Genomic DNA, 25895 nt, shown 5'->3' on the forward strand with positions numbered 1-25895 from the left:
AGTCCTGATAGCTGAAGGACAGGTGGGCTGAAGAGGGAGCCTCTCCTGGGAAGAGTTGACTACCTTAAGCCTGTTGGCAACTCCAACTCTGCTGCTCTCTTGAGTTCCACACGCTGAAGTGTGTAGGTTAGATTCAAGTGGGACTCAGAATAAGTTATGATTCTGAGAGTAAGCCTTGGCAGAAAGGTGCTTTGCTTTATTTTTCCTTAATTTTTCATGGCATTTGTCACATTGCCCCCTTTGGGGCTCATTTTCATAGTCTCTGAAGGCTGCAAAGCAGCAGATTCCAGGAGTAAACAAAACGGATGTGGATCTGGATTCAGAAGCTGTTGATAACTTACACCCAGTTCATATGCCTTTACGGCTGGCTGGTAAAGTGAAGATGGAAGCTAAAGAAGAATTACCTCAGCATGCTATTTCTTTTTAAAGGGCAATATAAATTCCTCATTTGGTTGCATGGGATCCTTTGGAACCTTCCTCTCAGGGCTTATGCAGTCTGCAAGGGACTCCCAAGACCCCAAACCCAATGTGACTCACATAGTGCCTGGAGAAGTTGTTACACTGTTTGGGATAATTATGTGATATTTATGAGGTGATCCTACTCAGTCTTAGATAACAAGACAGCAAAAGTATTAACTCTGAATGGATGAGATAAACTCATATGTTTGTGGAAGCTGATTTGCATATGAGCAGTTTACATGACTTCTTTTTAGCTCAGGAGGGAGGAATTGTGTATTGTTACCTGAGGCCGTCTCCTTAGTGTCTTATTAGAAAATAGGGGATTCTCTGGGTTTATTGTTTCCCTTGGTGATTATTTAATATGTTTCTCTTGTTCACACACTCAGTGCTCCTCTTCAGGATCCTAAATTGTCACTTCCTTTAGCTAAAGTGTCACATGATAACCAAACAGAAAGACAGTAGGAATTGCTAAGGCATCCCTAGTACAAGGACACCAAGAGTGAATTCAGACATGGGAAGGCGTCCTTCTGTTCCAATGCTTACTTAGTTCTGATGAACAGGGGTGTGGGGCATGAAAAAGCTTTTAGGGAAGATGATAGTTGTGCTATTAATGTTACTAACAAAGCCAAATAATTAATCTGTTGATTTTATGTCAGCAAACATGATTCACATAGCATGATACGAGACTATTTATAGAGAGATAGCACCCTCCACATCTCAATTCCACAGAGGATTCTTTAGTGGATCGAGGGGAAGTTGCTCAACACGAAAAGCGGTGATCTGTTTCCTGTTTTGTAATTGCTTTGATCTCATAGTCACCTAATAGTTGAGTTATTTTTCAAAAACCATTCATGCTCTAAGCCATAGCCCTCAGAACTGCAGACTGAGCCATAAATGGGAAAGGGGTGAAGGGGAATAACTTGCCTTAGTAAGGGATTTCCGCCTCTGAGACACACAGTCCAGTAATCAGACTTTCTAGGAGAGTTCTTCTCAAGCAGTGAGCCTAAACTAGATATTTAATGGGAGAGGTCTTGGAGGTGGTTCTGATTTCAGGGCAGACAGAACGAGCATCTCTCAGTCTCTTTTCTTAGTTCACTAGGTTCTAGAGCCTCATAAACACATTACAGATCTCAGAATCCTCACAGTGTAAAATTCTGCTTTCAAAAGCACAGAAATGCAAAATGAACCCAAGGGAACCCGGCAAGGAGGCAGGACATCCCAGGGCCATAGAGCGCACCTGTGCTTTGAGTGAACCATCTCTCCATTGCAATGTGCTGGTGAACTCTGGGATGGCGCAGCAGAACCTTGATTGGAAGAGATGAGAAACACAAGGACTACAGACAACGTGTGGTGTATCTGTGATATTACACAACTGAAGGATGACAAAATTGAAACTGGGAGTAGATTCACCCGACCCCTTTGCTTGCTCTATTTGCAGTATGACATAGAAAAAAAAGGTAGCAGAAGAAGTGGGTGCCTGCTCTCAACTGATGGAAATAGTTTTGTATTTTTCAACTGTTAGAGACTGGTAGTATTGGAGGGATTGCCCTTATTATTTTACAATTAGAACACTTAGGGTAGAAGGGGTTACTCTTACTAAGTCTCTGAACATATCATAACCTATTGCTAGCTTGCATCTCAAAAGTAGAAGTGATAGTGAAATCCTGTATCTCGCCCGGATCTTGTTAACATCTAAGTCACTGTGTGGGTTGCAGTCTTTGAAAAATGAAATGTTGGAGTTCCTAAACTGACATGCTATCTGAAGCCATTGAACCATGAAAAGGCCTTTAGAACATTTCTGTTCTCTCACTTTCTAATAGAGAAGCGTGATGGCCATCCTTTGAGGCATTCCTTTTGTGTGAAGTACCTGTATGAGCCAAACTTGTTACAGTACTTACTTAAATGGAGGGAGTACTTAACTTACTGCACTCTGCCATTTAGTCCACCCACACACATGCGCTATTATGCCCAACATTTGTTTTGTTTTCAGTCTCAAATATTTCTCCTGTGACTCCATAGTCACTGTGAGTAGCCCCCACTGAGAAAACAAAAAGGTACTGGGAGAATTGCTGACAGAGATTTGCTGTCAGAGTGGACAAGGTGCATGGGACTCATCTAGGGTCAGTCTCATTTTGCAAATGAGAGCCTCTCTGTAATGTACAGAGTAACTAGAGTGGCCTAAAATCTGTATGATTTTAGTCAAATCTGTGCATTTTGCTATTGCTAATGCTTCTCTGTATAATTTAGTCCCTTCCCTTAAGCTATTAAACAAAACCACCAATAAGGAAAATTCCTTTACCTAAAATACATGGAATAAGTTTTCCTAATGGAATCACTCTGCCTTCTCCACCATTTCCCTTTTTAAAATGATAGAGTATGATTTCATCTGCAATGAAATAAATCAGAGAGGAGATTGCAATTTTGCCAAGTTTTGTTGATTTTCTTTCTCATTTTCTCTAAGCCTTTGTTTCTCTCATACAATTATATCTGTTTATAATATTTCAGTGTTCTTCCAGATCCCTTTGGCAGATGTTTAAAATAGTATGTAACAGCATACTCATTCAACATGTTACTATCAAACTTGCCAAAATGCCTAAAAATACCCTTTCATGCGAAGGAAGAAAGTGTCACCAAAAAATAAAGTCTTTAAGAAGAAATATGTACTCAAAGGTGGAAGCATGCTTATTTTGGGGGTCTACAGAAGGGAAAGTAGATGTTTACATATTGAAGAACTTCTGCTCTGACATTTGAGATTTTACATTTAGAGCAAATATCTTTACTGCATTCTTTCTTCTGCATGGCTTATGTCTGAAATACAAAATTAGTCTAATCAGATGATCTTTAATTTGATGTCATTAAAAAAATCATATTACTGCCCAGTCACAAACTACAGTGAGATAAATTTTTGTTTTAGCAAACATCTTGCATTTTAAATGCGATGTTTAGTGATTTTCTAAATCCCACTTCTCTGTGGCAGAGCATTCTCACCAGTGATTGATACCCCAAGTGTAAGGACATTGTAAAAGAGTAGCTTCTGTGATCTCTTGATTTCTTTCATCCCACAGAGATCTCATCAAGACCTAACACAGGATTAAGCCTTTAAAGTTTTAATGAAGTTGATATTCTGGAACAGAATTAGGAAAAACAATTTGCAGGAAATGAGGCAGTCTCTGTAGTTGAGAAAGCACTAAGAATATTTTTGGATCTTTAGAAACAAGGGTTTTGTCTTATAAATCTGGAGTTTTAGAAATACTCTTAGGCTTGATAGCACAGTGCTATATTGTTCTGTTTCTGGCAAACATGTCTTTGTTGCATTTATGTTCCTGTGTCTTGTCAATCATAATCGATTGCTCTTGCCTGTTCCTCCAGGGCTTTATCTTAAGGTTAAGGGTTTCTTGCTATTGGTTTGTCCCTTTGGGATTATTACTTTGAGCCCCCCCCCCCCCAGCACAGCCTTCTTAGACAGGTGACTATCCTTACTACATCACATTTTCCTTTAGCTAGGCTTGCCCCTGCATCTATGGAACTGTTTTTTCCAAAACAAATACCACGTCTACAGGACTCAGTTTCCAAAGCCATCTCCCAAGAGCCTGTGAGAAGCTGGACCTTTGTGGTCAAATGCCTTTAAAAATAACCAGATATAATAAATTTTTGTTTCATTTTGTTGAGACGGGGTCTTACTATGTAGTTCTGGCTGTCCTCAAACTCACATAAATCTGCCTGCCTCTGCCTTCCTAGTGCTAGAGGTACACCATTGTGCCTGACGCTATAGCAAACACTTAATAATGACTTTGAGATAGTGTTATTCTAATATTTTTAGCAGTCCACTGAGGTATTCTCTCATTGTAGAAAACAGAACACTACTCTCAATGTACCAGAGAGACGGGTTCTAGCTACTGTAATCAGAACATGACTAAGTCATCAGTCAGCCATCAGCCATATTGCTTTTTCATCTGCTACGCCACTGGGTTAAGAGGCTCTGGTTCTGAATAACTTAATTGTTTTGGAGTTGAAAAATTACTGTGGGGGAGAACCTCAGTAAGAGATCAAGAAGAGTAGAGTGTGATTGTGTGGCTTCTTTGCTCTGTGCCCTGTGTGTGATCTAAAGTCTCCAAGGAAGATGGGTGAAGTGGAAAAGCTGATGGGGATCTTCTGTGCTGAGGAGGCATCCCAAGGCTGTCTTGCTCTGGGCCAGGCTCCTGGCTGGGATTCCCTTTACATCTCAGGAGCCTCTGAGACATCAACTTATACCCTTGGGAGCAGCAGAGGATCCTGAGGGAGACTTGGGCCCAGGAGACAGACCTTCTTGAGTGTAAACATAAACACTTGCTTCAAAAGTTTCTCAGATGTTTTCCATAGTCATGTGGTTGACACAGAGCTCAGCAGAGCCCCGCAGGATTATTTACTTAGTCTTTTTTCTCATTCCTCATTGAGGTGACCATTTAATGGACAGCAGAACCACGGGGCACTAAATAATGTGATAAAATATGATATTTTAAGACCCTTAAGTATACTTGCTTATTAATCCCTTTGAGTCTCAGTTTGCCAACTGTAAAACGGAGATATCCTCTCTAGTATTTAGTCATTTCATTCCTGTTTCTAGGACTGTTTAAGTGGAGTTCTAAAAGATGAGACAAATAGAAAGGGGCAGAACATTAAGAACATTCAGGGCAGAGGAGAACAGCTTCCTCGGTTCCTTGGGAGAACTGAAGAAGATGAGATCAGTGAGATCCCAGGAGATGCTGGTACGGCAAGTATAGTGAGGCCCCCAGATCTAGAGGACCCTGAAAAGCCAGCAAAGATTATGTAATTTGCATATTAGCAGGGCACTCTGGTCTTGGAGAAGAGAACGGACACATGGGATCTTGAAGGGAAGCCAATGAGTAGGAAGGCAGTGAGGACTTGAGCCTAGGCCAGCAGTTATCAGAAAATGATGGTAGAGGACCTCTGTAGGTGTCTAAAAAATAAAATCTCCCAGTCCACAAAAGCAAATGTTTGCACATGCACTGGGCTGCATATTTTTCTCTTGTCTTTGTGTCCCGAATGTTCCCAGGGTTTTCTCAAGGGACTACTTAATAAGTATCCAATCATATGACACTCTACTGCTACAGCCATGAGTTTCAGTAAGGACAGCCTATCTTGATATACTTTTAACTTCAATAATATACAGCAAGAAACTGAGCTCAACAGAGGTTTGAGAATTAAGCTACCTCCATTAGAGTGATTTCCAATGTGCTCACAAATTATGCTTTTCCCTAACAATTTAAAATATAGAGTTACATAAGTGAGTTTGGCCTAACCTCATTGGTCTATACAGAGTCAAACAACATTGAAAAGGTGCTCTTTATAATGGCTACCTGTTAGTCTGCCACATGTCATTAATCAGTGGGTTTATATGTATTTATATGTCCCTTAGACTCCTAACTTCTTAGCCATACTAAGCCACATTAACGTTAACGTCTCTTAGATGGAGTTCAAGTGTGTATAGTTCTTTGGTTTTTCTGAAGTATTTATTTATTTTAAGTGGATGTGGGTGGCCTGAGTGTGTGTGTTTGTAAAGTGTACCATGTGTGCCAGAGCCTATGAAGGTCAGGAGAGGACTTGAATTCTTTGGAATTGGAATTATGAGGGTGGTTGTAAGCCACTATGTGGGTGCTTGGGACCAAGCTCTGAGTTTTTGTAAGAGCAGAAATGGCTCTCTTAACCCCTGAGCCTTCTCTCCAGTCTGCTCAGGGAAGGCTGAGTTCCCACTTCCCACATTAGGATAACAAGGCCCTGCAGGTCAGTACCTCCAACTTTGTAGTACTAGTTAGAATCTAGATTTGGATTTCATTCTGCTCTGAGCATGCTGGAAATCAACCTTGGTTTTCTTTTTTCGAAAGCAAGAAGCAAAGCTAAAGATCTGTTTGCCTGGAAAGGCATTAACTCTAGCTCTTTTCTCCACAGGAGAAAAAACACTCGTGACTAGAGCCGTAAGCCACGAGTCTTCTCCCTGATTATTAGGAAGGACAGAAGCTATTTTGTTAGGGTACTGTTTTCTGCCCACCTTGTTTTAATTACCCATGATTTCCTAGCAGGGATAACATTGTCTAAAATATCAGTCTTTATTTGTTCGGATTTCAGTTGCGGCCCATTTTCTCTTACTGAGGATTTAGAATGAAACTTTATGTGCTATAGTGTCTGCTGTGTTTTATAAGCTAAGGTCAAGTGAGATTGAAATGAAGTACAGAACTCCTGGGTTTTCATATAAGTTGTTATAAAGAGGGTAAGATAGATGAAAATAGCCAGAAAAGTTCTTAATTTTATTGTGTTTGTCGTTTACGTATTGTATCTTAATTCAGGGAATCTGGATGATGAACAAGATAATCTTACAGTGGCTTCAGATCAGAATCTATTTACCAAACAGAGGATCGAGAAGTAAAATTTAAGCATTCAAACTCAGGCCTATGTACAAATTGCCTGGTTAGAACAGGAGTTTATTCCATTTGAGGGAAAAATATCCCTAGCTGTTACACATACAGAGTATCAATTCAGTGATGTCATACTCTTAAAAAGAACACAAAAAGTCACCCCAGGGAGTTGGAAGAAAGTTTTTTTTTAATGTCCAAATAACAATAAAAAATGTTAAGAGGTAAAGAGAGCCTCCACTTCTAAGGAAACCCAAGTCTCCTATGGACAGAAATAGAAGTACTGTCATGTTTTGTTGTTCAAGAGGACTGAGCTGGATCTTTGCGGTCAAAGTGCAGTCGTGAAGAAGGGGGAAATGGTATGTGGCTGATGGTCCAGACTCCTCAAATTCCAGGACAGGAAACTGTGTTGATAGCCCTATTTTCACAGGCCATTTCTCTGGGCATTTCTCTGTCATTACTCTAAAGTAGAAAGAATTTCCAACTGTATACCTCCTGGTCTCCTCTGTCCTTTCTTGTAAGGTCCTGGCCATTATGTTCTATACCTTTTGCTCAGATAAAGAGTTGACAGGCATGTGTGTCCAGATCTGCCTCCACACCCTACAGTTTGATGCTGGCTTCTCTTGAGCCGATGCTTATATCTTGTGAGGCCTGGAGAGCAGTGAATGTTCCATTATTGGATTCCAGGCAGGTATCTGAAATTCTGATAAAAAAAAAAAAAAAAAACACTTTTTGGAAATAGCAATTTAGTTAGAACTTTTGCCTCAGGCTCTGATACATCCATTATATCACTGAGGATGCCTAAGACTTGGAATATCTACTAGCCAGGTATAGGATTTAAAGATCTTGTGCCTTTAAATTGTAAAACACTGGAAATTATTGCAGTTAACACAGTCCTCTCATTAGAGCACCATGAGTAAATTAACAAATGCAAATGAGAAATGACAGAGAAAGAATTTAAATTCACTCAAATTCTATCCCTCCTTACAATATCACAGATACCTCCGGTGCCATTGCTTAATGATGGTAGTAAATTATATGTACTTGTTAGAACTGTTCTTGAAGAGTTCAAGTTAGTAGCTAGATGCTTGCTGAGTTTCCTTGTGCTGTATAATATAAAGTCTTTTCTAGCAAGGAAATATATGGTTAAGATTCATTAACTCTGTCTGCATGTGGATTCCCGTATGCTAAGTCCACTTTCACCGTGTTCTTTGAGAAAGTTTCTTCTTGAATACCTGTGTTTTAAAAGTGATTATTTAATGTGTAGAATCTGTCCTTTAAAAATACATGTCTAGCTGAGCATACAGCTTTATCAATGTGCATTATCAAGTCGTTCTCCACCTTTGCCATGAACCTCTTTAGCCAACGGCATCTTCTTCACTATCAAAAAACATGTTTTCATCCATCTGTTTCAGTCTTTCCATTTATGCTGCTTGCTACCCCTGTGGGGGTCCAGTTAACCTCCGTATCCTTCTCGTACTTATCCAGACACTTTTCTCTCTTTTATCCACCCTGCTGTTGCACTGCCACTATTCCGAGCTCAGCTCCACTCCTGTCTCTCCGCCAGATCTTCTGACTTTCTCCCGGGTGGAATGAATCACTTCCTGCCAAGGCTTTGTACCTGTCTGATTTGCAGATCAGTTTTTCTTAGGTTGTAATTATTGTGTAAGTACTGCCTCTGCCTCTGGAGTGTGGATTCCTGGATGGTAAGAACTCTATCATAGCAAACTTTCTTAGACGGTGGTCAGAAATACCTTTCCAAACAAAAGTGACTCTATTAACGACTCAAGTGCTCATAGAATTAGTACTAGTTAAATTTTAAGGAATTTTTTTCATAAACAGGGAAATTGTGGGCAAGAAAGAAAATAACCATTTTAGCCTAATATTAATTTTTCTTCATTTATTATAAAATAGCAAAATATCATTGATACATTCTTAATTTGATATGTAGCTAATAAATAATGCTTAGAGCCCTATGTCTACCCTTCTTCTTCAGCTCAACCCTAGTGACTACTCTCCTCATTTATACTTTACATTTCTTTCACAAGCTTCCTTTTTATCAAGAGTAAATACTTCAGGAGAAGACAGCATCTTTGGGGATACAATAAGAATGTCTTTACACTGTTTGTGTTTGACCCAGGAACTGAGGGACTACTACTGTAGCCAGTGTAGAAAAAAGCCCATCTTAATTCTGTCTGGCTTTGGTTTCTTAATGTTGGGTTAATGAGGAATAGCCTTTGTTATCGATTTCAAATGTATTCATGTCTGGTCCTTACATTTACATTTGAGACTAGCAAGCCATTTTGGTCTTAAATACTCCTGAGGAAAACCATTTGCTCTGTTCTCACTTTACTGGGTGAAACTGTAAGTGGTGGGGGAATAAAATATTGATTAGTGCTAATTAAATAGCTCTCTGTCAATGCTTCATTCCTTCATTGGCTTTCTTCTTATCTGGTCTCTTCTTTTTAAAGCTGTTGATACGCCACAATCTTTTGTATTTATGTCACTGCCTGTGGAGATGTGAATGGAAGGTTTTGATTGGGTCTTAAGTCACAGCAGCAAGAAGTCACCCTGTTAACTTTGTCACCCTGTTGACATTGTCCTTTTGTTTTCTGTAGTTCTGTATTCTGGGTTAGAATGAAGGTGATTCTGAGATTCAGCTTTATTGTCCTAGATGTATATTAATGCTGCTCTTAAAGCATTTTTTCTTTACTTTTATGTTGCTGTGATAAAATTCTGACCCAAACCAATTTTAGTAGGGCAGGGGTTACTTCAGCTAACATTTTGTAGCTCACCAAGGGAAGCCAAAGCAGGAACCTGGAGATAGGAAGTGAAGCAGAGACTAGGAAGGAATTCATGCTTGCTCGCTTTGCCCTGTTTTCTGCAAAGTTATCTTTATTATAAAACTCAGGACCCACTGCCTAGGGATGGTATAACTCACAGTGGGCTGAGCTTTCCTATACAGTTATCAATAAAACGTCTCAATATATCACCACAGAATAGCCTGATCATGGGAATCCCCCATTTGAAACTCTAGGAGATAATTCTGGGCTGTGTCTAGCTAAAGCTAATGAGGAGAATATTCATGGAGGATTCTAAGATATCTCTATGTTGGAGTTGAGAAAAAAAATATGTTAGAAAATAGTTTAACAATAGATTTGACATAAAGTTTTATGGATGGTTCTATGTATATTAAGTGGAATAGCAAAATTTAGCAAATATGTTAATTGTTTTCTTATCTATATTTTTTCTTATCTACATTTAATTTATAATTTATCATGTAATGATTACATTTTGAAAATTTTCTTTTGGGATTCACACACTCAGTGCTCATCTTGAGGATCCTAAATGGACAGATAGACTTGCTTGGATCTCAGAATTGGAATGATAGAAACAGGAAGCAGTTTTTAATTTTCCACAAAATACATTGATTTATTTACCAGTGGAAGCTCAATGAGATGTTAAGAGTAAAGTAGACATAACCATTAATGCAATGGAGTGAAAAAATATCTGAATATTGTTATATTTCATTAAAATAAATGCTTATTTATTTATTTATTTATTTATTTATTTATTTATTTATTTATTTATTTTGTGTGTGTGTGTGTCTGTTGGGCAGGGCTATGAGTGTGCCCAGGTCAGAGTCACAACTCGTATAAGTCAGGCATTCTTGCCTTTCATCATGTGGGTTCCGGGGCTTGGCTCAGGTAATGAAGCTTGGTGTTAAGTACCCTACGTGCTGAACACTCTCTCGCCCACTCAAGGAATATCGTATTTAAGACCGGTTTAAATTAGATGTTGGAAATATGGCAAGGTACAAGACCCCATACGGAATGGAAGAGTAGTGAGGATAAAACGTATTCCTTAATACTCAAAGCTCAAGATTTCCCAGGCTCTGGGATCTCCTCTTAGGCACATTTCTCACCACAAGTTAAGGAAAGAAAGCATTTAATTACTCTATATCAAGCCTGGCAGCCTCTGAGTTTCATCACATCTAGGTTTTTAGACAGTTGGCAAAAAAAAAAAAAAAATTAATTGGGCCTCTCTATGAGAGGATTTAGAAATGAAGAGAATTTAATTAAAATAAGGCTTTATAGTGATATTTAGTTTCTGAGTTTATGTACATTACCCTCTTCCAGCTGTTCCTGTCAGCGTTACTGGTTACTGGTATTTGAACTTTTTCTTCCTTTCTTCTGAGACACTGACCATACTATGCAACATTTCTAAAACACATGTTTAGTCTACTTTCTGAACTTGAAGTCTAGCAAAAGTCTACTTTAACCATTCCTCGAGAAAGGCTCTTATTGGTTTAGAATGGATTTTCATGATATTATGAGGCAGAGGCTGCTTCATAGTGTGCATCAACTATAAGGAACATTTAAAATAATTTGTATGATTCCTGTGTAGATAGTAGAGTGAATGGAGAACTTGGTCTGCATCACTGGGTGGTTCACTGAGTGATTGTCTGATGAGATCATGGCACCCATCAATAGAACATGGTTATTTTATTTTGTAATAAAAGACAACCCATAACATAGTACTTGACACATAGATGTTGTGGAAAATGTATTTGTTGAATAAATAATCCTGAACATGGCACAAGCCTAATAAAACTAGACAAATCTAAGTAGCCCTGGCAGAGAAGATGCCCAACAACACTGCAGCATCTTTAACCAGGCTGCTGTTCTTTGAGAAGTTTGAGCTAAACTTTTCTAAACAAGTTTTTCCCCAAAACAAAGATGCAATTCAAAGCAAGACTGTCTGCCATTAATGTGACCTCAGTCTTAGGGATATAACTTGACTTTAAAGGATTGCCTCCAAATTTGTACCTCTATGATTCGAATTTGTACCTCTTTTCACTCACGTAAGCTCTCAGTTACTTGACAAATATCTACTGTTTATAATTAATCAGTGAAGAAAGCATGAGTTGTGTGTGTGTGTGTATGTGTGTGTGTGTGTGTATTTTTTCTTAAGGAACTAAGTTACAACACCACTGATATTATCTGTGACACAACATTCTATTTGATAGTTCGTCAGGAATCTTATTGTGGCCAATGGGCAACTATAGCATATGTTTGCATATGTTTTCAACTTGTGGATCCCTAACTACTACCATTAATGCAAACTGGTTTTCTTGGGAACTTCTTAACTGTGAGGGGAAAATTAGACAGCAAACTGCTGTTTGTTTTTATTTTATTTTTATGTTTAATACTTCTGTAGAACACTGGTTTCAGATTTAAAATTTTTTCTTTAATATTTTTTAAATTAAAATATAATTATACCACAATTCATCCCTTCTGCTTCCTCCCTCTAACTCTTCCAATGCATGTACCCTCTCCCTCTCTATCAATGTTATTCAATATCATTATCTCAATTATTTATTACACACACACACACACACACACATACAAGTACAATACACACATGTCCCTCTCAGTCTATATTACTAGTATGTACACTTCAGGGCTGGGAAGCAAGAAGTATTAAATCTCATGAACATGGTTGCCTAAACAAAATCTGAACAATAGACATGCTATCATGGAAGGTGAGAATCTCATGGGACCTCAACCCTAGACAAATAACTACAGACAGCCAGGGAATGTTTAAGGTGGAAGAAATAGTTTTCCTCATAGGAAAGCACCCCTGCCGCCCATACCAGTTGGTCGTCCAAACTTTAATGTGACAAGACAGTCAACATTGGCACCGTTCTGCATTATCCTCAAGAATACCCCAAGACTATTTAAGAGTCACTGAAACTCAGTCTGGATTTTAAAATGGTTCATGGACAACATTGAATGTCAAGGATTTAGTATCTTAAAACAAAAATCATGATGTACCCCAGAACTCTCTATCCTTATGGCCACCAGTCTAACTCTTATTTCCTATACTGTGACTCTGTCCCTGTTTAGAGGGAGTTTAAAGCCAGCCAGCCAGCCAGCCAGCCACACACACACACACACACACAGAGAGAGAGAGAGAGAGAGAGAGAGAGAGAGAGAGAGAGAGAGAGAGAGAGAGAGAGAATATAGTTGTATATTTTATCCCTGGTTTTCTAGTCTGAGAATTGGGATACCTACTTTAAATCTGGACATAAATTATTTGAGGTTGAATTGTATACAGAAGTTGTATTGACCTTGATCTTGGTTAACAACCAGGATGTAAAGTTCCCAGCTTAACAAAGCCATTATGAAGGGTGCTCTTTGGCACCAAATATGGTAATCCATGGTTGGTCTGATAACTTCAAAATATCTTCAGTTGGGATCAGCATTTAGAATTTTTATGTTGCCTTCAGGAGATCACTCTATTCCACTCTACAGTAATGTTTGGTTAGCTGTCTTTGCAACTGCTGTTTATAATGTGGTTTGAGAAGAGAACTTTATAATTTCACAGTAGGGATTTTATTATTTTTTAATGTTAGCCAAACTCTTTGGATTTTCATAAGAGGTTTTTGCAGGCATTCTAAATTAGGTCTCCAGTTGGTCTAGACCTCATCTGAATTGATTCCGGCACTTTCACAGGTAGAATTCACAGCGTGGGAGCTATGTGCTTGAAGGCCTTGCTGTGTTCAGTTTTTTTTTCAAGAGTTCTCAGCATAGCATTGTTCACAATTGTACTTTGCCATCAGCGAATTGATGTAAAGCAAAGATATACGTTCTGCTAATTCTCAAATGGTAGCTTTTTTTTGTCTTCCTTGGGGGTCCTGCAAGCCCCTATTCATAATTCAGACCCACTTCCCAGGGGAGTTCCTCACCTTCTCTAAGTTATTTTGAGAATCATTTACTAGCTCTCTTGTGCTTCTTTTTTTAAGTTAGCTATTTCTCAGAGTTTTTGAGTTCCTTGACAGTGGTCCATGAAACCTGGGTTGTCTTTGTGAATATTAATATGTTTTGAATAATAGTCTTGTCAAATATATTTTCTGATTTTGTGTGTATTTTTTTTCTTTTTGTCTGCTGTGGTTTCTCTTGACATTAGCTCACTTGTTTCCTGTCTACTTCTGATTAATGTCAATGTCTGAGCTTCTCATATAAATTTGACTATTCCCCATATTACTTTCTATAGTTTTCCCATTAGCCACTCAGGTACAGCTTGCCTCAGAAATCATAATTTTCCTCCAGGTCCCAGTCTATTTTGTGTTTTCAGTTCTCTGTTTTAATGAATGACATTAGCAAACTTGTCATTTTCCGGCACTGAACCCTTGTGTCTGGTAAATTGGGAGTCCCGCTTTTCCTGATCCATCAGCCTCTTACCCTTTTGTTCATTCATCAGGTCTAACGGTTCTCTAGAAACTACAGGGGATGGTGAGGTGATTCAGATACAGTCGTTATACCATAGTTGACTACCTTTGATCATATTATAAACATGTTTTTATACTTTTTGTGAATTATATGAGTTCTATGTTTACAACATTTCTACCCAATGCTTTTTCTCACTCAAACTTTTTCCTTTTCCCCAACTTCCTTTTAAAGTCACACCCTCCTTCTAATTGAGATTATGTATCTATCTAATCTGTACCCATAGAAAACTATCTATGGCTTCTGTCTGTCTGTCTGTCTATCTATCTATCTATCTATCTATCTATCTACCTACTCATCTATAAATACACACAAACACCCACATATACAAACACATGCATACAACCTGCTGGGACCACTTTGTTACTTTTATGTATATATGTTTAGGGATGACCACTTTGGGTTTGGATATCCCATAAGGGAGCTTATTTCTTGAGGAGATTGACATTCTTTTTCTTAGCAGCCTGTAGCTCTTATGTTAGATCTTCTTCATTCGGTGTGGAATGTCAACTCATGCTGTCACTCTATAGGCCCCTTTTAGATGACTGTATCACTAAGATTACATGGATACATCTTTCAGTCATATATAGATGATACTGGCTCAGAGCAGAAATACTTGTCCTCCGACTCTTACAGTGGTTCTGCCCACCCTTCCTTGATGTTCCCCAAGGCACAGGCATAGTGTTACAACATAACCATATTGGAGATGTGTCACTGGGGAGGGGCACTACTATGGCCAATTGTTCTCTTTGCTCTCTGCATTTTGACCACTTGTGGATTTTTATGATAGTCTTCCCCTTTGTTGCAAAAAGAAACTTTTTGTTTGGATGAGGGATGAGAGCCAAATTTACCTGTGAATATGTGGCTATGTATGTTTGTATGCATGTATGTATGTATGTATGTATGTATGTATGGTTGTTTGGTTGGGTAAAGTAGCAGTGGCAGTGGTAGGTTATCTTCTAGGGTCCATAAGCCCCCAAGCAGGAATAACTGGATAGCTTTACAGTTCTAGGCATGAACTCTCCTCTCCTATTAAGAAACCCAAAATCCTGAAACTACTAGAAGAAACCATGTGTTGTACCTTACTAAACATAGATGTAGGAAAGGGGTTCTGGAATAGGACTCCAATTTCTGAAGATTTCAGGTCAGTAGTTGACAGATGGGACCTCATAAAACTAAAATGCTTCTCTTTACAGCATGGGAAGCAGAGTGGGAGAATCTTTGCCAGGTATAAAACAGATTCGGGATTAGTATGTAGACTATAGAAAGATTTCAAAAAATGAGAGTAAAAAAATAAATGAAAATGGGCTGTGAATCTGAACAGAGAGTTCTCAAAGGAAAAAATTAAGATGACTAGGAAATATCTTTAAAAGTGCTCAATATCCTTAGCAATTAGGCAAATGCCATCTCAAACTTGGTTGAGTTTTCATCATATCCAAGTCAGTATAAGTAAGATCAAGAATGCAGATGACAGAAAATGCTAGAGAATATGTGGGGGAATGGGACCCTTATTTACGTCACATTCATGGGACTGCAAGCTCATGCAGCCACTATGGAAATCAGTGTGGGGAATTTTCAAAAGTTAAAATTCAGTGCTATCATATGACCCACTATCTTGAATTCTCACTTCCCTTGTCATAGTTTAGGGGCTTGTTATGACTTAGAGAATTGTGAAATCCTCTGTTTGGTGTGGCTTCTCTCAATTATCTGATCATTATTTTAAAGAAAAACTTATTTAATATCACATTACTCTCCTATAAAAATGTTGGCAAAGAAGCCTGGCTCCTTATCATGGCTTTAGATTCCTTGAGCTTTTCTCTTACCCAATCTCTTTGCCTTTTTTCTCATCTATTTAACCACAGCTCCTACAGCTGATGTGACATTTGAGCCAGACCAGGGAAGGTAAGAAAAATTTTAATACAGCAGCAAATATGGGTGGTAGATACATGATCAACTAAACAAGCTGTAAAGAAACCTCTCAGCTACAGAGCCTAGCACTTCTCCAAACTCAGAAACACATGACAAAAGGGCTTTTCCTAGGCTCCCCATTTTGATATTTCCCACTGGTTTTCAGTCAAAGCAGCTGCTTCCGATGTGGTCTAATTTAGGAAAATTGAACTTGGTAGATTGGTGTGCTTTTCATAAATGCGAATGGCAGAAGCTCTGACTCAGCCTTCGGCAAGTTCTGCCTTGGGATACCTGGATTATTGCAGGGCCTTTCTTCATTTAGAGTTAAGTGTCTACATTTCAAAAGCAGAAGTTCAGAATATGATATTTAAATAAAAGAAATTCTTTTGGCAGCCCAGTCTCTGTCAATGATGGGCTTAATGAGAAATAATGGTACCTTACAATTGGTTCCTGGGTTGAATCTTGAGCTATCCTCTAGTCTAATTGTTCCTTGCACCTGATACCTCTGGTTTAGAAACTTTCATAGAAATTATGTATTCAGAAAGAAGGGGGGGATTTACCGAATAATTAAAAAAATAGTATGTGTATACGTGAAATAAGGTGACAAAAGTGATTTTAAATAGAATTAATGTGGACTCGAACAAAGTTTTGTTGCATTTGATTTGACATTGTTAAAGACGGGAAGTGCGTCGATTCCTTTCAAAATCCAGAAGAGTAAAAAAGGTATGTTCATTTTGGACAGAGATATCATTATGGTCTGTGCAAGCAGTCTGGAGCATTCCCTGGAAGAATCGTTCAGTCCTGCTTTTCTCGGGTCTTATGGGAATGTTATGGATGCATGTGCGTCTCAGGCCTTTTCACAGGCATTAGCCATTCAAACAGAGTTCAGTGCAAGATCCCCTCAAACATTACTATCAGCAAGTTAGGGATAACATTTGGCACTGTTTTGCAGGTGCTAAGGCAGATGTGGTGGTTTTGGCTCATTTTGGTTCTATTCTTTTCCATATGTTTCATGTTTTGAAAACAGGAGCCTCTTCTTTTGAAAAATACTTAAAATTTAAATAGTTCATGTAACATTCTTCAATATGATATCTTGTGGCAATTTGATTTAAAGGTTTATTTGTCTTACTTCTATACACTTTTTATTGCTACCTCATATTCCAGTTGTTTTTGTTTTACAATTACGTGATTCTAGCTCGTGCTTCGTCCTCTTAGACTGAAGTCTCTGGGGCATGATTCACATTTGGTTTCCAACTGTAACGTGTTTCCACATCTGGTCATGTATCTGGTAGACGATTGTGCATCTGTAAATAATGAATTAAAGAAGGATAAGGTGGGAGAGATGGCTCAGTGGTTAAGGGCACTAGCTGCTTTTCTAGAGGACTCAGGCTCAAAGCCCAACACCCACATGACAGCTCACATCTGTCTGCACTCCAAGATCTGACACTCTCACATAGACATACATGTAAGCAAAACACCAAACATTAAAAGAAAGGCGAAGACATTTTTTAGAAAGATTAAAAATGCAGATACAAAAGAAGAGCTCCCTGCTTTAATACATACCAGTGTCTGTACTCCCAACAGTTATTAAATAAAAGGAATGTGAATCTCAGTGCCTCCATCCAGTGATTTGTTTATGATAGTTGCTATCTCAGTGTGTTGATTTGAAGTGGCTTTCCTTTGTTTGTTTCCATGAACATGAATTTACATATGCACAATTACATAAAATAACAAAAAGTATAATCGTACTTTGAAGAATTACATTCAATTTTATTATTTTACTTATTAATAATAACTTCCAATTCATTGAAAAATTAAAATTAGATAAAATCTATTTTTAAAAAAATTATTGACAATTATCTAGGGAAACCTGACGATCTTAATAAGTATATTAATGACTCATGTTACCTCTTTTAACATAAAAGAATATACCTTTGGATGCTCAGTCTTCTAGCCAGATGTTTCCATATACCCTTGGTTTATACCTTCAGAGTCTGAGCTTCTGCAGAGTCCCATTGATTTTGTGTTTGTCACATCTATTCTGTGAAGTCACTCAAGAGCTAACTAGGAAACACCATTCCAGCTCTTCCTTCAAAAATCATTATAAAATATATTTTTTTGTCTGTGTACGTTCTTCTTTATTAGAAGTTTTGCAATATTGAATATTGTTACTTCTATTATACCTAAGATGTATTCCAAACTGAAAAAAATAAATTGCTTACAATCATAGTGAAATGTGAAAGATCTATATTTAGTCTTTTCCATACTGTATATGACTTACCAGATTTTTCACTGTGATCCCATCGGCAGGCATGCCAGGGCATGCTGGGATTCACTGATAATAATGAGATCTGATTAGGATTTGTCCTAGGATTTGCAGTGCTGCAGTAAGCACACGGGGGACAGGAACATCATGAACATTTCCCTGTACTCTTCCATGATTGCAATGCAGATCCTGCCACAGTTGTCCCATCTCATATTCATATCGTTATTTATGAGGTCACTTACAGTGATATTCATATTCAGTCTAAGGAAGCACAGATTGTAAAGCACCGTGAAAAGGCAAAATCCCCAACACCCTCTTTATACTCAGTATCTTCGCTTATAATAGGGCTTTTGATTAACTATGCCCAGTGCAGGAAAAAGACCTCTCACTTAAGTTGGGAGTAACACGATTATGTGCATATAAACATAACTCTTTAGAAGATAGTTTGGTAATACATCTCTTGGACAAAATCATGGTAGTAGGTTCATACCAAGGCTTACCAAGTTCCCTGCTATGGGCTTTTGACTAGATTCATAGTACCAAGTCAAGTGCCAGGTGACTCATAGTACTTGTGGAATGGGCCTCAAAAGAAATTGGAAAGTAGTTGGTTACCCCCTTAACATTAGCACCACTATTGTACCAATAGGCATATCTTACCTGGTAGGTCAGTAGTGGACCATACAGGATCTACTCCTGGATGGGACTATTGTTTAATTTTATTCCACAGTGCTTGGATAGTATCATCTAGCATTATTGAAGCTAGCAATCAGGAAGGGTTCTTACAGTAATTTCAACTTCACTTAGTCATGACTTTCAAGCTTCTCTTCTTGTAACCAATCTGTGTGCTGCCTTCTTCAACTGTTGTTCCTGGGCAGTTCTGGTGGCAACCATTAGCAATGACAACAGCCTGTATTGTTTTGTGGTTCTCCGGTTCCTCCCTGACCAACAACTCATAAGAAAGTTTCCCACACCCAGCACTAGGATTTTGTTTAATAACCTATGACTTTAAGGAACAGCATTATTTGAATATGGTACTTTCAGTCATATTGTTTAATTTTGTATTTTTATTAGCGTATCATAGCAGGCTTTGACACAGCGTTTTCACAACTGCAGCTTTGGTAAACCCTTGGTTCTCTTTCTTTTCTCCCTACCCTTTGCCCTCATTCCTGGTCAAAAACTCAGGAAACAGCAGGTGTTGGCAAGGATGTGGAGAAAGGGGAACACTCCTCCACTGCTGGTGGGATTGCAAGATGGTGCAACCACTTTGGAAATCAGTCTGGCGGTTCCTCAGAAAACTGGGCATGACACTTCCTGAGGACCCTGTTATACCACTCCTGGGCATATATCCAGAGAATTCTTCAGCATGCAGTAAGGATACATGCTCCACTATGTTCATAGCAGCCCAATTTGTAGTAGCCAGAAGCTGGAAAGAACCTAGGTGTCCTTCAACAGAGGAATGGATACAAAGAATGTGGTATATTTACACAATGGAGTACTATTCAGCCATTAGAAACAATGAATTCATGAAATTCTTAGACAAATGGATGGAGCTGGAGAACATCATACTAAGTGAGGTAACCCAGTCTCAAAAGATCACTCATGGTATGCACTCACTGATAAGTGGATATTAGCCTAGAAACTTTGAATACCCAAGACATAATCCACAAATTAAATGATGTCCAAAGAGAATGGAGGAGTGGCCCCTGGTTCTGGAAAGACTCAGTGCAAGAGTATAGGGGAATTCCAGAACAGGCAAGTGGGAAGGGGTGGATGGAGGAACAGGGGGAGGGAAGAGGGCTTATGGGACTTGCGGAGAGTGGGGACCCAGAAAAGGGGAAATCATTTGAAATGTAAATAAAAAAATATATCAATAAAAAAAAGATGAAAAAAAAAGAATAAATAAATTATGGAGCCTTAAAAAAAAGAAAGAGAGAAAGAAAGAGAAAGTGAAGATGCATTTAATTTATAAAAACCATGCATAAATGTATGATAAATTATTATTATTATTATTACATCATAGTATAAACATACACCTTAACAGGAGGAGCTCAAAGGTCATGAAATAGTTGATATTTTGCACACACTTCAGTACATCATGCTTAGGACATTGCAATTGCTCATTGTTACAGTCATACTGCAGTACTGAAGATCTTTTTTTTAAAAACTTGCTTGTGTATTGATGTGCCTGCTTATCCATATGCCTGCCTATCATATCTATCTATCATATCTATCTATCTATCTATCTATCTATCTATCTATCTATCTGTCATTATCATCTATTATCTGTCTGTCTATGTATATATGTATGTGTATCTTATCTATCTATCTATCTATGAATAATTTATCTATAGTTTCTTCATAGAGATTAGGACATTATAACACAGAGAAGGCAAGTAAATCAACTAAAAGTCTAGTGACAGAGTTAGGAATTGAGGCAAGAATGGATGGTACTTAAGACAGACTCTTTCACTCTTTTCTACCTTCCTGGAGGGAGCACTTCGTAACTAATTCAAAAGGATATTGCTTAACAATGCTCTGCCCAATACAAGGGTGTGTCTGGGTTGTCATCACATACATGATCTTCTGTAAAGATCAGAAGCTCAGCAGAGGGAAATCCATGGTGTCTCAGTAAAGTAAACATTCTCAGAAGATACTCAGTGTAGTCTGAGAGAATTTTTTTTTTCTCCTTTAGAATCCTCACATATGTACTGGAACTCTTGGGTGAGAATTATTTGCTATAAAGAGGAGCCACCACATTTGGAAGCTCCTCGACACTTCTGCAACTGAATAAGCAAATTGACATCTGTTCTAGCATTCTTTCCTTCTGTCTCAATGAAGTTGTTTTCTTCTAGCAGAAACTACTCTCCTCTATTCTGTTTCCTCCACTCCCAACTCCACAGGACTGTGTAATACCTGTCACCCCTTTCCCTTGGGTTCTATGTTCCACATTCATCTATAAAACACCAAGTAGCCTACTCATAATCCTTTACCTTTGTCCACTTTGTCCAGGAAGAGAGAATAAAGGAGGGAAGAGAGAGAGAGAGAGAGAGAGAGAGAGAGAGAGAGAGAGAGAGAGAGAGAGAGAGAGAGAGAGAGAGGAGAGAGAGAGAGAGAGGGAGATGAAGAGGGACAGAGGGAAGGAAGGAGGGAAGGAAGGAAGAAGAGAGGGAGAGCACGGGAGGAAAGGAGGAGGAGAGGGAGGGAGGACGGGAGAAAGAATGAGGGGATCTGTCCATCTTCTGGTAGATATTCAACCTTGTCTCTAGCTACTGTCATTTTTCTTTATCCCCCACTCTTTTGTTTTTACTATGGCATCTACAGGCAGCACTAACAAAACCGTTCTTGCCTCTAAATTATATCGAATAAAAAAAAAGAATATTTTAAGCCTAATGAAACATTAACAAAGTACCTTCCCATGACCCCTTCATGACTGGTTAGTCCTTTCCTTTGAAAATATTTTTTAATCCTGTCTGAATGCTCCTTGTTGTCCTTGGTCAGTGTACCCTCTCTTCTTCCAAATCTGTGAATTTTGAAGGCTCTGCTCTGGACAATTAGCACCTAGTTTATATACCTCATATACCAAGCAGGGCTGCACTAATGTTCTCAGTCAAGGCCTCTCTTCTGAGCTCTTGCCTGTGTATTCATTTTTACTTCTGCTTTCTACCATGGAATAATCATCTGGATTTTCTACAAGCTGTTTCCTACTTTGAGGAGAAGAACTTCCCAAAGTTTCATTACAACCTTTGCTGTTTGAATTAGTAATCCCAGACTCCAACTTTGGAGGAGAAGGGGTCACTGCCAAGAATAATCACACAGAGTTGCTTTAAGACTGCCTTTTACTACTGTGGTTTATTAGCATGTTGACATAGGAACTGTGGTAAAGGAACACTCAATAACAGGTATACAAACTAGCATGTATCTCCTCAATTGAGTTGTTGCAACTCCCTAACATTTCATAGATGCATGCCATACTGCCAGGCTCCCTGGTCAGTACATCTCAACAGAGGGGGCTATTATTTGACTTAGTGAAGTATAAATTCATTTCTTTCCTACCTTATAGGGAGACTATACATATTTGAAGTGAAATAGAGCAAGTCGGGACCTATTCTCTGAAGGAACCATGGCTGTGCCATGGTTATTCATGCCCACTTCTTTTTCACTCTCCTCCCACATATTTTCTCTCTGCCCACATGAAGTTATTAAGTCAAGACAATGCTATGCCCTACACTAATGTCCAGCTCCATGTCTTTGCCCCATCACTGTCTTCTTTCCATTGGTTTACCTGTGTTAAAGTCACTCCTTCCTTACATGTCTTCTTGTCCATCCTGCCAACTTGGCTCTCTAGAATTCTCTATGGGGCTTTTAAAATACAGGCTAGGTTGGATGTTTTCATTCTAAAACCTTTCTGTGACATTTTATTGTTTTGCACACACACACACACACACACACACACACACACAAAAGATTCTGTAAAATATTCTTGCTTTAAAATAATTTTAAAACCAAGTTTAATAGTTATATATGTTTGCTATCTTAATAATTAAATATTTTACTATTTAAAAGAGATAATTTAAGTATATTTTATGACTCTACATACCAATATTGTAGTAGTGTCTTAGTTAATTTTCAGTTGGTGTGACACGTTACCATGTCCAAGGTAAGATTTGATGGAGCTATGGTTTCAGAGGGTTAGAGCCATGTTTATGGTGGCAGAAACAGTTGCAAGCTCAACATCATGATCTACAAAGGTTAGGCAGAGAGATCTAATTTAAAAATGCTGTTAAGTCTTTTGAAGCCACAAAGTCTGCCACCAGTGACATATTTCCTCTAGTTAGGCTATATCTCCTAATCATCCTCAAACATTTAACTGGTGATCAAGCATTCAAATTGATGAGTCCATGGCTCCTATTCTCATTTAAACCACCACAGTAGAAGTGTATATAATTTATTTATAGTCAACCTCTTTAGGTCAATCACTGACCTTAGATTAGTAATAGTAAAGGGAGGGAGGATTGCCATTGCCTGGTTAAATTACCTGCTCTTTCTTTCTTTCTTTCTTTCTTTCTTTCTTTCTTTCTTTCTTTCTTTCTTTCTTTCTTTCTTTCTTTCTTTCTTTCTTTCTTTCTTTCTTTCTGGCTTTTAAACTTTATTTTGTTATTGATCACAGTGATGATTGGTAAGAAAAGGAAGGCTATTAGTTTTGGACAAATGATAGATGAAGTCAAGGACTGTATTTGGGATTTTATAGTTGTGCACTTCAAGTACTGGCACCCATAAGGCAGCCTGGATGTAGATGAACCTCTCTGTTGTGTGGCTGATGGGCTAGGGCAATAAAATGATGTTTTAGTTCTCATTTTTGTGTCCCTGGTTCTTCCTCCTCTTCCATTCTGTGTTTCCCTGAAGACCTTTAGTTTGGCATTCCCTCTTACTGTTCATCATCTTGGGTTACTGGTCACTCCCAGTCTCTAACCTGCAGACACATTTTCAATGTTTAAACTCAACCAAGCCCTTCCTGCTCTTGAACCTCTTCTCTTGTCTTTGACCTTGTATGGGATGGTCTCCTCCAGCGCCCACATCTTCTCTCAACCATCCATACTCCACTGAACTGGTCTCTGCATTTTCTTCTGGACTTGTCTTATTGTATGTTCTAGTAGCCATTTTTCCCTCTTAGAGAGGAGGTAGGTTCCAACATTCTTTCAGAGCCATTCTCCAATTTACAGTTAATTAATTGTAGAATTATTTATTTGTACTCTATGGTTTCCACTAGAGGGTCAATTTCAGCAGGCCACTGGCCAAGGCTCTCATATTTAGATATGTACACCTTGGCAGAAGATCAAAGACAGAACTCTGGGGTGAGGAAAGGTCAGACTAGGAGTGGGAGGGATGCCAGCAGCCTTGCTCAGGACGTGGCTTTGGTCTTGCACGCTATTTTGATGCGCATTGTTAAAAAGATATGTGACAGTTGGTGACTTGTATATTTTCAGTATTCATATAAGTCACTGAGATAAGTATTGCTTTTTGAAGCAATAATTTAAATGCTGTTTGGAAAAATATGACTGCCATAACATTCAACCAGCTCTGACTGTGCCTTTCAATGTTGTAGCCGTTAGCTTCATGTGGCTCTTGAGCATTTGAAAGTGGTTAGTCCAAAGTGAGGTAGGCTATAATTGTAATCTACAGAGTAGATTTTGATAACAGTGTGAAGAAAATGACCATACAGTATCTTCACTGTATGTTTTGGATATGCTATAGTAAAATATATTGTTGAGTGATTTCACCTCCCTAGCATCTGTTTTCTAAATGTGACTACCTGAACCATTTAATGTTGCCTAGTTGCAGTGAACTGCAGCCCTTCCAAGATGGCGCTGACCTCAGAAAATAATGTCACATTCTTTCTCTTGCTACTAGATCTCAAAAGTGAGGAAAGCCGTTGTGACAAAATGAAGCCTCATCTTCTGTCAGCATTGTTGTGTGGGAAAGCCTCAGATGTTCAACATTCCTGTTCATGGATCAACTAGGGTCTTGTTTTCCCTAAGTTGGTTTTATGATCTGTCATAAGTAGAATGTTTCCATGTGAATGCTGTTTTTTCAAATAACATCATTACCCCCTTTTCATAATGCGTGGTTTAGATTATGTTTTTTCTCTTGTGACTATCCACCAGCTAATAGCCACCATCTGTATTTCCTATGCTAGATCCTTAAATGAAGGTTGGTGTTTTCCCACAAACACACATGAGAATTGAGAGAATATGAAGCTTTGAAATACTCTGAACCTTTTTCCAATGTGAAAAAGAATGTTGAAACCAATTATAAATTATCCTACCTCCAATACTAAGTTCCAGAATTTTGAATTCCAAGAAGATGCCAGTCCATTAGGCAAATATGAAATATGCTTTGCCCAAAGCATTGTCTGCAGCACAGCCAATTGTAATTCTTAATAATGAGCCAAGAAAGTGAAGCTTAGGCACCAGGAACTGAAGCTACACATCACTCACTTAATTATTAGTGGATATTAATTATTATTGCTTAAGCTTGGAACTGATTTAGAGTTCTTTGAGATTTCTGGCACAGTCTTTAATTTAAGTCTTGTTAATTTCTGGAAATCCCTTCCCCACCCATAGCACTAAAACATAAAATATCTTTGGTATACACTACTATGGTAGTTGATTCTCCTCTGATCTGCGTATTTTATGGCAGCAAATTAATAATGTATAATAAGACAGTAAGTCAATGTCTTATCACTAATACCAGTGTTGTTTTAAAAATCATAGGATGAAGGTGTAAAAGGCAATCTCCATGGTATGACTTCTTTTATCTTACATGAAGTTACTGACTCTTGAAGCAGACTAAAGAATAACTGAGCTGAGACTTAGAGATTAGACTTTCTATACCGCCTCCCTCCCCCCCCCCAGAGGAGAGATATTTCTACTAAGTTCTTGTGAGACTATATGTGCATTGAAGTTTCTCAACCAGAAATTAATACTGAGAGACTGGTTAACAAGATAGCATTTCTAAGTATGTGAATCCCAGAGGATTCCCCAGCATGTAATAAGGATGTGGAGA

At 38.4% G+C, this 25895-nt stretch overlaps 1 protein-coding gene across 2 annotated transcripts in view; it reads left to right on the plus strand.

Annotated features, from left to right (window-relative positions):
* Positions 1-25895, plus strand: part of Fgf12 (fibroblast growth factor 12) — a 563409-nt gene that overhangs the window by 304639 nt on the left and 232875 nt on the right. The window lies entirely within an intron of this gene.

The sequence above is a fragment of the Apodemus sylvaticus genome, chromosome 15 (assembly GCF_947179515.1).
Source record: "Apodemus sylvaticus chromosome 15, mApoSyl1.1, whole genome shotgun sequence".
Lineage (NCBI taxonomy): Eukaryota > Metazoa > Chordata > Mammalia > Rodentia > Muridae > Apodemus > Apodemus sylvaticus.